Source organism: Drosophila tropicalis, unplaced genomic scaffold (assembly GCF_018151085.1).
Source record: "Drosophila tropicalis isolate 14030-0801.00 unplaced genomic scaffold, ASM1815108v1 contig_878, whole genome shotgun sequence".
Taxonomy (NCBI): domain Eukaryota; kingdom Metazoa; phylum Arthropoda; class Insecta; order Diptera; family Drosophilidae; genus Drosophila; species Drosophila tropicalis.
Window position 1 is genome coordinate 5,545,025 of NW_027173374.1, and position 16,627 is coordinate 5,561,651.

The window sequence follows — 16,627 nt, forward strand, 5'->3', positions numbered from 1 at the left end:
GGGCTGGTAGCTGAACACTCTCATAAAAATTAAATAAAATATGCATTATGTTGAAAAAGTTTAACCAAAAATGCCACATTCACAGTAGTTGCTAACTCTGTTGTTGTTGCTTTGGTTCTGACAAACTCATTTCAATGCAGACCCCTCCCCAGCACACACACACAGCAAATGTATATGTATATGAGTGAGAGAACTATAGTTACAATAAATATATATGTATATGGTGGGCTGTCGGCAGTCGGCGTAGCGTAGTTCTGGCATTATAGAAATCCTGTTAAACCCACTTAATTCAATAAAACACCTTTCACACACTTTGCGCTAAAGCCGACAACAAACTATAACGTTTAGTATGAGTGTGTGTGATTCCCTCTCACTGTGTATGTGTGCGTATGAGTGTGTGTGTGTGTGTGTGTGTGTGTGAAAGAGGATGTGTTTGGTTGTACTTGAGAGTGTGCGCCAAAAGCTACTTCATGGCGGCAATTTACGTTTAAAGTTGCTTAAAGTTGCTAACGACAAAAGTTATAATTGCATAACGTGAGTGGGATGAGTGGAGTGAGGGGGAAAGAGAGGGAAACGCTCTTAGTGCTATATACATATAAGTAGATCTTTATATATGTACATATGTGTTTGTATGCATGTATGTATGTCGCATTTTGCTCTCAAAAACTAAAACACCGCCATCGTCTCTAACATGACTGAAATCGCTTGCCAGGCAGCATATGGCAGCCGGAAATGAAACGTAAATCAAATAAGTAAGCAGCGTAAATGCACGCACACACACAGACACACACACATCGACACTAACACAAGTGTATTGTCATTAGCGACAAGGACAGCACATCTGAACGAATCTGAAGAATTTTTCGTTTATTCTGGTAATTTTTTTATTCGTTTTTTTTTTTTTTTCGTTCTGTGCGTTCCTTTTTGTTCAAATTGAAAAGTTTCTGAAGTGCATTTTTGACTCGAAAGTGGCAGGGATTCAAAAGAAAGGAGCACAGCAACAGCAACAGTAGTAGTTGAGGAAATTGTTCATATTATAAATAAGAGCGGAAAGTGTTGCGAGCAGGGCAATGACGGAAGTGACACACCCAGTGACGCATGTCCTGGCCATCCTTCGACGAAAAACTGTCAACGGCAGCAACAGAGGCAGCAGCAGCATCAGACAGGGGGCATACGGTTCGTCGAATGGGCGTGCCATTTGTGTGCTTGTGTTACTTTCTTTTTAGCATTTCCATTACATTTGAAATGCGTTGCCTTGACTTAGAAACATTTTATTTAATTTCATTTTGTTGCTTTGTACTCTGCTACGCTGGCCTGTGCCAATGCGTGTCTTTTTCTCTCACTCCCGACTTTCAGAGAGAGATGGAGGCGTTCTCAAGAAGGTGTTGGAAAATGTTTTATGTCTTAATAGCTTTCAGCTTGCCTTGCTGGTCTGGTCTGACATGCCGCCCTTACTTCCTGCTTACTTCATTTTCAGAATTTTTTCTCCTCGTCTATTTCGCTTATGCTTTATCCGCCCTAACACTGCCCCCAATTCACACTCCTCACTTACTGTGAGTGAAAAAAGGGTTCAAAACATCAAATTTGCCTTGGTTTAATGGCTTAACGAGTTGGCATTTCTGTTTTTTTTTTTTTTTGCTTTTCACTCTCTTCTTTTTATTTCGATTGAGGAATCTTCAATTAACGCTGCGGGAGTTGTGAAATTTGATTTCCTCAAGCTGTGTGCATTTTTCTTTCTTTTTTAATTGAATTTTGCATAATGAGTTTTAAACTTGATCTAATGATGAAATTGTATTTATTTATAACATAAAGTGTATCATATGCAGCAGTACTTTATGTTCTCATTATGTACGATAAGCAGAAACCAATATTGCTTATGTCCAAACTTCAAGCAAGTATGTCAAGATATTTATAATGGTATCTTTTTATATCTTTGTAGAAGGTATTAAAGGAAGTATTAGGGAAACTCTATCATAATCTGTTGGTCTGTGCCTATTATCTTCACGGTCTCAAGTAGAAAGCTACCGAAATGAAATTTGGTTTGAGCATTTATTGAATCCGTTCTCTAGAACTATAGCTGTCCAGGATACCCTACCACTCCCGAGAAGTATCTCATAAGGAATATATATTATATGAACTACCGATTGCTAATACCATTTCCATTTCTTTCTCTTGGCCCAACACTCTTGGTTAATGATCAAATATTATTGATTTAATACACACAACGAGTCAATTTAAATGTTTTGTCCATTAGTTGGAAACTGAAATGTATTGACTGCAGGTAAATACATGCATATTATATTTAAGCTTAATCGGCTTACTCAAACAGTATAGTTTATGCCCTCATATACTTATTGAAGTCCATTTTAGGCAATTGGGTATCTGGCTATGCCCAAAAATATAAAACTTTCACAAGGCCTCATCAACATTCGATTGGCAACAGCAGCAAAACCAGTTGCAGTTGCTTAATGAGACCAAGCAAAACATAATTTCAATTTCCGCTGCAATTATTTTTCGGTCTGTTTAGTTATGTCCAACAACAATGGTTTGATATAATAATTAGTTTAAATAATTAAACAATAATGTAATGGCAATTTTGTATTGCAAATGACACACAACACACACACATGTAATAGAGATGTAGAAAAGGATGGGGCGTAAAGTTTGAGGGCCGTGCTAGTTTTCTCATTAGTTGTTACGATTTTAATTTAGTTTTTGTGCTACCCTTTGACAACAAAAATCATTGGATTCTCCCTTTACCCACCATTCCACAAATTGACCAGCTATCGAATGTGGTAGTTTTAATATATTCTCGAACATTTTCACATGACAAATTCATTTTGGTAAATTGCACAAGTGTATTATTAACGCCGAAGGGCTAAATACTACCATGCAAATTGATGAAATCGTTTATAAATTTCGCAATATTTGCATAATTCTTGAAACATTTTCGAATTGAATTATTCGTTTTATTTTCAAAGTGCAATGGCAAATGTTAAATTTATGAAGCTTTGTGAGTTTTCTTATTTTGTTTGCCAATAAAAATTGTGCAAAATTATTTCAGTTTTTGCCTTTAATGTGTTACACAGTATACAAAAATATGGCGATTGAAATGCCAAGTCAGAGGCGAAATGTCCTGGACTCCTCCACGCTCACTGTGTGTGTGTGGGTTGGTGTGTCTATCATATCAGTCATCTAGCCATTTAGATAGGCCAGTCGCGTTGCTGCCTGATGTCGTTAAGCATTAAAAGAGGAAACAGAGGCACACAAACCCCTAAAATGATGGCATACGAGAAATGAGAGACTAGAGAAAGAGAAACAGAGACAGATAGCGAGAGAGAGAGAGAGAGAGAGGCAGAGAGACAGATTCAGATTCAAAAACAAGCCGGCAGATTGGCATTTCCTTCGTTATTTATCTTAATGAAGTATCGATTTCGGTGTATTTCTCGATTTCATGGGCTTTGCCTTGCGGTGGAATTCCTTCGAGTCATGTAAATCACTTATTACATTTGCGCTTTCATTCTTTTCCTTTTTTGTTGTCTTCTCTTTTGCTTTCGCATTTATTGACGCAAAAATTTCTGCAGAATTTGCACGATGAGTTCCCCGATGGCCTCTGTTCTTGCTGACTGTCTGGCTGGCAAATCTCGGAACTTAATCTGAAATTAGTTTTAAGGTCGTAACGAATTTTACTAACTGAATTGTCATAATGGCAAATAACAACGGAAATAATGGCTCAATGGCAAAATGAAATCAAGCCGGGGAGTTGAGTTGAGATGCCACGCCAAGTGGTACAATCTAAATGCATGTAAGTGTCTCTCTCCCTCTATCTCTTTCTGGTTTCCTTCGTGTATTTTCCTTATTTTCTGTATATATGTATATACATATATATATTTTTTTTTAGCTTTTCCTGTATATGGCTGTGTTGTGTACGTGATGACTTTGCAAATGTCATTGGGATTTGATTTGGTAAGTGTGTGTTGTGTGTGTGAGGCAATCATATTGAAAGCTAACAACATCAAAACTTTATGCCGATAAAGCTGATATCATTTTTGGGGATAAAATAATTTGTTTACTTTGTTTCTACTTAACATTAAACAAAAACTAGTCTCTCAAGAGCATGTAACTACAAGTGGTAACTGACTAATGCATGATCTATGAGCAAGTCGAAATAGCTGGACACCTTTTAGCTGGCAAATCGTATGGATAGTTATTGATACTAAAACTTTTTCATGCCCATTTATTTTTTTACTTGATTATCACGACTGTTGTAAAGCAAAGAAGGCAGTAAAACACGTGAGCTTTTAAATCTGGCTTGATTCTGAAATTTACTGCTGGATCAAGATTCTTAAGTTATGGTCTCCATAGAAGCTGCATAGAAGTCTGGCGCACTGCTTTTTTGCCTAATCTCTCTTTAAGAGATCCAACTAAAGCATTAGAGAGAGTCTTTCATCTCACATAATTAAACCATTTTGTTGTCAAACTTAATTAAAACACATTTGATTAATAATTCAGGGACTGAAACAGATTTTATATACCAATTGATTAGAGACAAATCATTAAACCTCGTAATTGAAATAGCTTTCCGAGTAGTTCTATTTAACTGTTTGAAGTAATAAATCACCCCTTGGTGAATTTTTTGGAACTACAATAGTTACGTCCTTGATAGAATAAAGTTTAAAATCAACTTGACTTAAAGAAATATATTCCAGACTTTTTTTAACTCTCTATTGTTCAGTTGGATATAATATCTGGATCTTACCACAGTCCTTGGCATTGTTAGCAATTTGCTGAGGCTTAGGATATGAATATGGCGAGATATAATCGCTGCTTATGTCGCTTCTTTTTTTTGCCGTCGAGTCTTTTCGTGTCAGGCACTTAAACAAATGAAGCTGTCGCCATTGCGTTATTTATTAGCCAAGCTTGGTGACATTGTTCCAGCCTCAAATGGTCTTTTTTTCCTCTTTCTTTTACTTTTTTTTATTTTTATTAATTTGCATTGTGGCCAAAGAGGCACAGGGGTTGGGTGAAGTGCAATCTGAGCCTGCCACATCGCTTATTTGTCTGGCCTGGGCTGCCAACTTCTACCTCTTACATCTCCTGCTGGCTCACTGACTATCTGTCTGCCTGTCTCTATGTCTGTCTGACTGTCTGTCTGAGCTGCCTCTTTATCGTATGTTAAAGTTACTGCACACTGAAAAATTTTAAGTGCTTTTACCGAAAGTTAGCATCGAGTGAGCTCGTAGTGGTTGCAGCTTAAATTTGGCTTTGTTTAAATTGTTCCGACATGTTGGCCGTCTGCAGACGCCAAAAGGGAGGCGTGGCTCACCACACACACACACACACACACACACGCTAATTCGCAGCGGGTGACAAAGTAAATTATGATATTCGTATCCCGCCTAACAGACTGCGTGCACTTCCTGGCAACCTTCTTCAATTTTTGCTCCTTTTTTCCTTCTTCTGCCTCCTTTTCACGTTTCACTGGCTAGTAGTTTTGGACATGGGGGAGGGGATTTCCATTATGCCCGGTCGCGTGATTTGTTGCGCCACCGATGTCGCGCCCCCACCCAAACACACACCCACACCCTCACACACACACACAGAGGAAAAAGATGAGCGGAACTTTGCATCGTATCTGTTTTTGAGCTTCTTAATGGAAAGTTTTTTTTGCGGGGGAGTGTGGGCAAAATTTACGATGCCAAATGTTGGCGTCATGTGAAGATAATCAAAATGGCGGGTAACAAGGTAGCCGGAGGATGCTGCCATTGAAGCTTTCTTTAATAGAATTAATTCAAGTTGCTTGCTGCTGTCACATCGTTTACAATTTTAATACGGCTTACGGATGCTTACCTATACATCGGGCAAGAGGACTTTGGCATAATGACACTTTGTTTGTCCGGCGGCTGCTGTTGCTGCAGCTGCCAGTCAAATTAACAAGAAGCTTAGCTAACAACTGCAACTGCAACATCTATGTACCTACATACACAAAGACAACAACTCCCACAGGGAAATAACAGGGAAAGTGCTGCACAAAATTTGGTGCAAACTTTGTTAACTATTTAAGACATAATTTAGCAAATTATTTTCTTCCATGCTGCTGCCTGGGTTCATAAGTAAATATTATGCAAATGAGGAGGTAAGCTCGAGGAGAAAAGAGAATACGTCACACTTTTTTTTTTGCACTTAAAGTTTCTAGGTGAGTGTGTGTTCTCCTTGACGCTTTTTTTTTTTTTTTTTTTGTTTTGTTTTAGTCCAGCAGATGGCTTAGTCAATGTCCTTGCCATGGTAGTTAGTTTTTAATCCTTTGCAGTTATTAATTTAATCGCACAGCTGCATTTCACAAGAACCAGAAGCAGATGAAAAAGTTAGAGAAGGGTAACTTTATCTGGTGGAAAACTTTTATTTTTTACAGAAAAGATACTTTTTTTTCTAGGCAGCTTGACAAAACGCTTGGCATACTCACATTTATACACACATATGTACATACATAAATCTGAATTCGACTGAAAAAGTTGGCTTTAATTAGTCACTGGATATGTTGTCAGAATTTTGCAACTTTCACTTGAATTATGCATGTAACCGCGTGTGTGTTTGTGTTTGTGTGCTTGTGCGTATGTGGCAAAGCAATTAAAAATTTTTGTGTTTCGGTATACAAATAAGTGTTAATTAAACTCCAAAAAATTGCCAACGTTGCAATTTTCTTTCTGTATTGTATGCGCAAAAAGTTAATTTAATTCGCCTTTGAAATAAAAAACCCAAAAACCAGTAGAAAAAGATGAGAAACACGGTAAACTGGTAAAGTGGTAACTGGCAGCTGGTAACTGGCAACCGGCAACTGGCAAACTTGGCCCAAAACACATTTCAGTCCTTATGGCCGCATTATGCTTTAACTGATTTTCGCATTTGAATGATTTATGTTTCCCGACTGACTCATTCACTTTACGTCAAGCCAGTCAGAGTCGAGGAGGCAGTCAGGATACCTGCAAATACCTGGGGGAGCTCTTGTTTTATGCTCATTTTTCATAATTTTACATGTGATTTGAGTTTTTTATGTACATTTTTTCCCTCCCATTTTTATTTTATTTTTTTTGTGTTTGTGTTTCTTTTTGCAGACAACAAAATCGATAATCAAATCCGTGTGAAATTTGCGGCTGTGACATGATGAGTTATAAATTTATCAACAGGTTAACAAGCTTTAACTTTGACTGCCAATATGAGAGGAGGAAGAGATAGAGAGGTAGCATGTTCATTCATTTATGGCAACGACTTTTCACATATATCGTTGTGATTTTACAAGCTAACAAAATCATTTTACGCCTCATTAACGTTTCTGTATTTCATATGCAAAAATATTAGAATATTCTAGGCAAAAATTCTACTTAACTTTGCTTCCTGTCCCTCCCAGCCCATGTAACAGCTCTTTTTCCAGACATCCGTCCAAACAAAGTCAAACTTTTGCCAATGGATTTATTGAGGTGGCGTGTGTGTGTGTGTGTGTATGGGTGTGTGTATCTGGCCGCACCATTTAGTGAGGTTCAATGCACAGCACTGTGGGTGGTTGGGTTTTGAGTGAGTACTCCAGACTTGACTGTCTCCCATTGGCCACATTATTTGCACGCAATGAGCCTTGAAATTTAGTTTTCGGTTAGTTTCGGTGCTCTCCCTCTGCCTCTGTTACACTTTTGAAAGGGTCACCGAGCTGTAGTCCCCTAAAAAAGTCCTTTGTCCTTCTGTTTTGGACAGTTGCCGTGAAGTTTTGCATATGCCACTGACAGCCTCATGAAAAGCCTGCCCAACCTACGGGCATCTCTTTTTCCTTTACCATTTTCATCTCCGTCTCCATTAGCTGAGCTTCAGCACATTATGCACGAAGAATATATATGTATATGTATTGGTTGGTTATTATATATATATGTATGTACATATATATGTTGCATGACACATAAAAGACAACGAAATGAAAGAAGATGAAAATTCCTCAGCCTTTTGCCATCGGCACCTGTAAATGCTCTTAAAAAAGAGTCATTAATTAATTGTAATTAAAATGATTTTCCTTTATTATTTTACTGTCTCTTTTCATTTCTTTTGCTGTGGCCAATGGCCACATTGATTGAACCATGGTGAAAATTGCTGAATTGCTTAAGTCTTGGGTCCAGCTCGAATAATTAACCTTTAAATGCATAATTATTGTAGTTAACTTTTAAGCTACTAGGTAGTTGAGTCATCTTTTTCTTTATGTGGTAATTAACAACTATCTTACAGACATCTATCCATGCTAGTTATCTCTCTTTTGGGCTATGTCTCTCCTACCAATCTGCATAATCAATGACCCTCATTATATTTGGGCAAAATGGATCATTCGACTGAGCTGAGCAGAATGTGGCTAACAACAAAGCGAAGCCACAAATGCTAAAAACAAACATTGGCTAACACTAACACACACACACACACACACACTCAATAGGCGAACACACATATGGTAAACAGATGTTAAAGTTCGAGTATTTGTGCTTTTGTTTGTGTGTGTGTTAGCCATATTGGGCGGATGTCGGTCGGTGAGGCGATAAGTGACATTTGAGTGAAAGCTTCGGCTCAGCAATGACTCTGTCTGTCTGTCTGCGTGTATTTGTGTATGTGTATGAGTGTGCGTGTGTGTGTATGTGAGCGCGCATTGGCAAAGCCAACAAATATTTATCTATGCCAGTGGCCATTTAGCCAGAGCCTGCCAATAAAATTGCCATTGCTGTCATTGTCAGCTTAACGGCAAAGTGAGCAACAGAACATCTGTTTGTATGTGGGTACGTGAGAGTGTGTCTGTCTCTCTCTCTCTCTCTCTTTGTGGCTCATTCTCCTTCTTTCACTCAGTGTATATACATACATATATTTTCATCTGACGTTGCTTTGACAATTGATTAAATATATGAAGTGTGCGCAATTATGTCAATTAAATGAAAATTACTTTATACTTTGGTCATTGCTATTGCCTTTGCTTTTCCTGCTATTGCGTACACAAACGAGCATCAATTAATGTCAAAATTAGCTCAAGCATAAACTGAATAATGTGTGACTCTTTTTGGCTCAGCAATAAGCCTCAAATAATTGGCTTCAAATGTTTATGTATGTGTGTGTGTGTGTGTGTTTGTTGCCACTAGTAACAATAATATCAACAAAAGTAAAACAACAACAAAAATTCTATAAAATAAATTTGAAATGAAAGCGTTTAAAGCAAATGCTCAACTCTTTACTCAAACGGAGTCATAATCTGGTTTATAATAAAGTTTTTAAATTGCTTAACAAATGTAAGAAAGGAAAGTTACAAATCTTTGTATGTAGAAAGTACTCGGTAGTCTTAAAACCTTTGACCAACAATTGATTTGGTCAAATTTCATTGCAGCATCAATAGACGATTTCCCAAAATCAAATTATTATTAAGGAACACCTGCAAAATGTCTCACGTGGAAACGTATCAAATTATTTGTAATTGGAAGCTAATTAATGTTGCTGGCTTTGTTTCATGCTAACAATAAGTAAAGCTGCAACATTGTCTGTTGCTCTAGATAGCAGGATATTATTTTCCTATGTTGCAGTGAAAGCCTTTGAACAATAAGTTTTCAAGTCTTATTCATAGATGATAAGCAGGTTGCAAGAAACTTAATATTACTTTATGTTCCCTATTAAGGGGCGGAGTTCTAATCCGAATCTATTTAGTCTCGCTTCAGTTAACATTGACTACCAAACATTTGTTTTTCGGTTGTTCGTTTAACAATTAACTGATATGAACAAATACTGACGCGTATATGGATATGGATAGGGACTCGTGACTGGTCAGCGGTCCTTGAGATAAGCATTCACATGCCATATCCATGTCCTGTTGGCTGGCACCCACTCCACCCCAACACCCCCCCCCCAATCCTCAGTTCGTTTACACTCCCCTGCCATTTTCCTGGTCTCCTACTGCTGGCGCGTGTGTTAAATGGCAAAGCGTTTAATGTTGCTGGTCACGTAATAAATCTAAATCTGTGCTCTGTGCGCTGTCACTTCCGTTTTATGATTTAATTTGTAATTTACTCGTAGAGCTTCTCATTCTCAAGTTTTTTATATTTTTTGTTGTGTGTGTGTGTGTAAGTGTAGGTGTTTTTTTTTTTTTTTTTGTGTCATACAGTTTGTTGTTGAGTTGTTATTTTTGACAACGATGCCTGAGGGCATAATATGGAGAATTAGAAAATTTTTGTGGGCATTTCGATTATGTGAAGCGTTGATTTTTGTATGGGGAGTCATTGAAAAATACATTTTTTTTTTGTTCAGCCAAATTTTTAAGTGGCTTTAAGTTTATGCTATGTATACACATACATACATACATATATGGCTATTTATAGCTGAAGTCTTTCAAAAGAAATGGTTGCCATATCAGCACATGCGTCCAAGTCAACCATTTTCGCAGAACTTTGCCCCTGTGACATAAACACACACATTCACACTCACACTCTCATACATATATAGTATAGAGAAGTAAAAACACGGTCATTGGCATAAAGAACTGTCAACAGAGAAGGCCCAAATGAATTCACTTTGGGTTGCCGCCCTTTTTTTTTTTTTTCTTACATTTTCCCTCACTTCTTTGCTTTAAATTAACACCTTTGGGAGCTAACTGACTTTTATAGTCGACTATTTTGCATATTGTATATACATATGTATGGGTAAAATATTTGTAACTCCTTCCAGATGTCTGGCAATTCGTTCAAAGAGAAATCGCCTTTTTTTTGGCTTGTGAGTAGGACCAGTCTAAAGTCTTTGGTGCTGTCTTTTCATGCTTGGCATACTGCAAAATTTCACAGTTTTAGGCTGATGTGTCTGTGTGTGTGTGTGTGTGAATGGGTGTTTAGCTGCGTCTGTTTGCATGCATTTCTCTTACGCCAATTGCTTTCAACACCTCGACTTGCTTCACTTTGTCTGGCCTTGGTCTGCGTTTCGGCCGATGGTCCTACGCTGGTGAACATTTTGCACTTGTATCTTGGCTGGCCAGTCTTACGGTCTGACATATTGCAAGTGCCTGAATGGGCAGTGAGCTGCGATTATGTGAATGGCTACCACAGGCAGGCCACTCTATACCCGCCACCATACACACGATATAACACTAGCACAACCAGAACACCCACTAGACTCAGACACACACACACACAAATATGGGAGTAACTTTTGTGCCGTGATTGCATGTGCCTTTTCCTATCTAAGTCTCTCACTTCTAGCAGAGTAAGTGTGTGTGGTTGGCAGCATTTCCGTTGGCTTTCAACAAACGGAAGCAAAGTGCACTAAACGATTTGCTTGTTTCGTTTGCTGAAATATTTAAACAGACCAAGATCGATTCACTCATTGCCAGGTTGTCTTAATGCACAACATTTCACTTTAAAATAAAGAGATTTCTTTTGATATAAACTTTGGTTTTTTTTTTGTGTTTTTGATATATAGCCAAAACGAGTCGTATACAAATTGCTTCCATTGATAACAGTCAAAAGAAAATAAAGGAAAGAGGGAGGAGATTTTGTGGGGTTGGCATTTTAGTTTACTTAATTTGGCGTATAAAGTGATGTGGTTACTCAACTCAAACGCTGAATGCGAGGGTTTGAAAATGTGAGTGTGTGTGTCTGTGTGAAATGAATGTTTGTTATTAATGCCGTTCCTGAAAGTATGCCACACATTTTCAACTGTAGAGCAGCAGCTGGCCAACGTCCATTTTATTGCATTGTCAATTTAATGGTGTGGAAATGCTTTACTTTCAGGCAATACACACACACACACACACAGAGAGAGATAGAGAGAGATACGCCCCCCCACACACACACACACACACTGTGTGTTAAGCTAAGCTGAGTGCTAACTAAGGCAGTTCAATGCTGGCCCGATCTGGTCTACTCAGCTCTGCTCTATAGCTGACCCACATCACTTCTATTTTTGCTTGCTGTTGCTGCTTCTTCAATTTCCATTCCCCCGTTTCCTAGTTGTTCCAAGTGATATAAGGCAAACGTTTAATGCCTGCAACAATATTTATTACCATGCTTCATATTCCTATATATATATATATAGATACTTTTCCATTGCCATGGCTACAAAGTAGCCTCTGACTTCAACTTCTTTGAATTTCCTATGCTCTTGGCCTGCATTGTTTAGTTTTATACTTTTGCTTGTTCTCTCTATCTCCTCTTCTCTCTACTACTGTTCTCCTTGTTGTTCTCGTTGTTGCTTGCTTGTGTCAAGCGATTTATAAAATGCCAAGTTGCAACAACAACAACCAACAGAAAAGCCAGCCCAGTTGGCATCAGTAGTAAGTACATACAACCAGCAAAATAGAAACAACAAAAAGAAAAACCAAAGACGCAGGCTTTGTGTGGCACAGCCGTTGCAATTCCAAGAGATAAACGGAAATTATTAAAGTGCTGCCAGATTTATGAAAATGTATTTGCCTCTTGTCTATGTCTGTCCTCTGCCTTTTGCCAACTGACACTGCCAACTGACACTCTTACTGCTACTATCTCCTGTGCATGTGTAAGTGTCTGTGTGTGTGTTTGTTTCTTCGTGTCGGAGTGCAATATTAAACTGTTAAAAGACCAGCTGGTTAGTTTTTCTGTTCAACATATTCCAAGTAGTCAATGTAAAAGACCAATACTTTGTTTTGCATTAAAGATTTTTCAAAGATTATTGAAATTCATTTCCTTTGACTTAGTATTTAACTCATTGGGACTAATTTCATAAAGAAACTTTTTCATAAAGAGTAGATAATGCCTTTCCTTTAAGCTTTTGTAAATTCCTCTTCCTTGCCTTATAGTTTCAATTTTAAAAGACTTAAACAAAACAAAAACATCATCAGTTTATAAAGATCTCTCAATTACTTCTTCACTTCTATCCGATAATCCTGTTTATGAAATAAAATGAATATGAAGCTACTTGTTGTTATAAGTTTAGCTCATGAGAGAACATAAATCATGGCTGCGGGGCAACAATATATGGCTTATGAAAAGCTCAATAGTCCGATTGTTTGCAGCTGTAGCCAAAATAAAGCTGTAGCAATACCCGCCCACCGACTGAAACGACGGGATAATTTAATCGAAAGCAATAAATTGGCATTTAAATGTAATAAAGTCGCGGAAAATAATTACAATTGTTGAAATGCCACGGCGCTTCGTTATGTTATTATCATTACTTATTGTCGCTGGCATCAGCAGTAGCAGCAGATCCACTATGCATATATTTATACATATATATACATGTATATATTCAGGATATAAGCGTATATAAGTAAGTGTATGATTTCAGTATTATACACATATTTTGGACTTTTATTCGTTGGATATTGTTGGTGTTGTTGTTGTTCCTTCGGCGGACTGTGCCCAACTCATGACAGTTAAGTGACATTTAACGGTTAATAAGCCTGACAGATTTACAACTGTCAGCGGCTTTTAAAAATAACGAACCTCAAGGACAAAGGACGAAAGCAACGAAAGCAAGCAAGCAAGCCGGTCAGCCTGAATAGCCAAGCGATTTGGCCAAATTGACTGCGCAAAGTGAATTATTAATGTCATATAGAGAACACTCGATGATGGTAAAAGAAAAAGAGGGGACTAACAAAAGACAAAGGACAGTTCGGGGCGGGGGGCGATAGGCGTGCCTATCGAGATGATACTAAATGTGCGTCTATTTAGTTCCAAGTGCTGAAAATTTACTGTGCGTATTAAATAAATGCGATTTTCCGGCACGTGAATGTGTAACGAAAAGCAAACTAAGTTCCAACTCTAAGAGGGACAACAGAAGGACGGAACAGTCAGCCCCAGACATCAGCAGCAGCAGCAGAAGCAAACAAGGAGGCCTTGTTCAGTGGGAACAAGAAGCGGTGTAGCCTTGGCCAAAAGGAGGCACAAACCATACGAAACAAAACCAAATAACACAGCATAAGACAACGACAAGGACAACGCTCATAAAACATAAATTTAATTTATGTGCAATTTTAGCAAGTCGTATAAATTTTCACAGCCCAAAAAAAAAAAACAAAAAACAAAAATAATGCAAAAAAAAAAAAACACAAAAACAAGAAGCAACGAAAAAAAAAAGACGAAAACCAAATAAAAACAAACAACAGGAATTCCACAAGCGGCACTGGCCAGCTGGCCAAACGAACGCACGAGTGCCTGAATGTTGTTCTAGTTGTTGTTGTTTTTCTGTTAAGAATGTCCTTGAAAATGCCAAGTTCTTGTGCGCTGTTACCCTGCGCTTATTTATAACCAACAAAGCTGGCCAACTCTTCTGAAAGGGTTTACAGTACCGTGGCATAAGGGAATACAAACATTATTTGAACCGAATTCTGTATTACCTTCAGTTCTCCACACCGACATCTTGCCAAATGTGTGTTTGTCCTTTAGAAATCGCGTGTAAAACAACAGCTGAGTCAGCAGTCCAAAATTAAATTGAGGCCTGCAGAAAAAATGCCAGGATTATCTTTCTTTTGAGTTGTTCTTTATTCTACATGACATTTTACTCTTGCTAGTTATTTATTGATGTTCACAGAGTTGTTTTCTACAACAAATCTTAGTTTATTATTTCACATTTATTTATTAAGACAAAGTCTTGACAAAAGTGATTGAAAGTAAATGGAAAATATGCATTTTTTAAATGGACTAAACTTTCTATTTCGAGTTATTTATATATTTGTATTCATGCGGCTTTAATGAAACTCAGTTTATGTTAAGAAAGCTTGGCAAGAAGACAAATTAAGACTTTTAAAGACTGGAAACTAGTTCAATTTTCACAAAGAAAACTGGCATATAGATCGATAAAAAATAAATAAAAGGTGAGATTTCAAAATTCCAATTACAAAATGCTCTTTTTTTCTAGTAAGAGTATTAATTTATATGACTCATTTTTGCAGCTGTTGAAGTCGTTGTTGTTGTTGTTGATACTGTTGCAATTTTACATGCGAAAAATTTGTGCTCGAGGGCTACTTGAATGCTAATGAATTGTAACAAATTCATTTTGATGTCAACGCAAAAATAAAATAAAGAAAAATAATGCTTTAAGGCATTTGCACTAGTCCGGGAAAGCAAAAATAAAAAAAAAATTAATTAAACTAAAATGAAAGCCAAAACACTCAACTTTCCCCCGAATATTGCAAAAACGTATAGCATTACAGAGACTTGTCCGTAAAAGTTTACTCTGCCCGTTAGCCATGTTAGTTACTGTTACTACGGAATGAAAGTTGTTAATAAAATAAATGAAATCTTCAGAATGATACGACAGAAGCCACATACACACGCACACGCACACATGCAGCAGGACATTCTAGGACCTTCATATTTTTAATATTTTTAAAATAACGCAGGGACACACGTGAAACAATTTGACTAAGTGTGTTGCTTAAACAAATTTAAAATTCAATTTATTTAATATTTAATTAAAAACAAGTTCTTGCAACATTTTTCGACACTATTACATGAAAACTTGTTCATCGCTTTAAATAAAATTTATTTAAAATTACAAAGCAAAATTCTTGGAAATTATGTTTAAATAAACTTTAAAACAGTTTAAGTTTAGTACCTAAATAGTTAGAACACAATTTCAAATTGTTAGATGCAAAAGGTTTTCATCGTGACAATTGTTTAACAGAAACTTTGTTAGAAAAGTTTTTTAGATCTTTTTTCATTGAAAAGTTATATTGCATACAAGTAAAAGGTAAGCAAATATTTATCGTATTTCTTGAATGCTTGTATTATTATCATCCTGGCTATTATGCCATTTCAGGGCATGCTTTTATTGTTGCTCTAAGCATTGTCAAATTGCTGGCAACTGATTCAACTGGCTCCATTGCCATGCCAAATGCATATTAAGTTTCTCATGAGTGAAAAAAAAGAAGACGTGTATGTTACCGTAACACGAGTTGGTATCAAACTGCTGAAAAGTTTTCTTTTTCTCTTTTTTTGAGGCGAAATTTATTGAATGTTGTTTTGGGGCTCAAATTGCCATCAACTTGACAAGAAGTCTTTTACTCTTTTCCGCCTAAGCCCCTTTTGGTTCTTGGTGATTTTTGGAACAAATTTGACATTAAAACCGAAATGACAACAAACGACGACAGTCAATTTCGAATTTCAAATTACACACACACACACACACTACATACATAACAAATCTGTTTCAACCAAAAACAGGATACATTAGTTTTAAATGACAATTTCATTTAATTGCCCTGTGCCCACAAAATTGATCTATACGATTTATGTGGATTTCTGTATGTGAGGTAAATGCCAACAAATTGTGAATTTCATCATCATGTCCGCAAAGGGTTAAGGGTTTGAGGGTTAAAACTCAATTGCTGATTGCTGGAAAATCATTTTGCGGTCAATGAATTTTATGAATGAGGCCAACTAACCAAGGCGTTGGACATTGAATTTCTTAAACCAAATGAGATAATTCAATTACTAGCATAAATGACATAGAATTACATCTTCAAATCTTTAAGATGAGCAGAAGAGACTAGCATGTTTGCAATTTAGTAGCTAAGTAGAAAACATATTATTTTTATCAATTGCCTAAACACGCATTTACCTAATTCATAGTCTAAGTTTACTCCACATACTAGATACTGGAT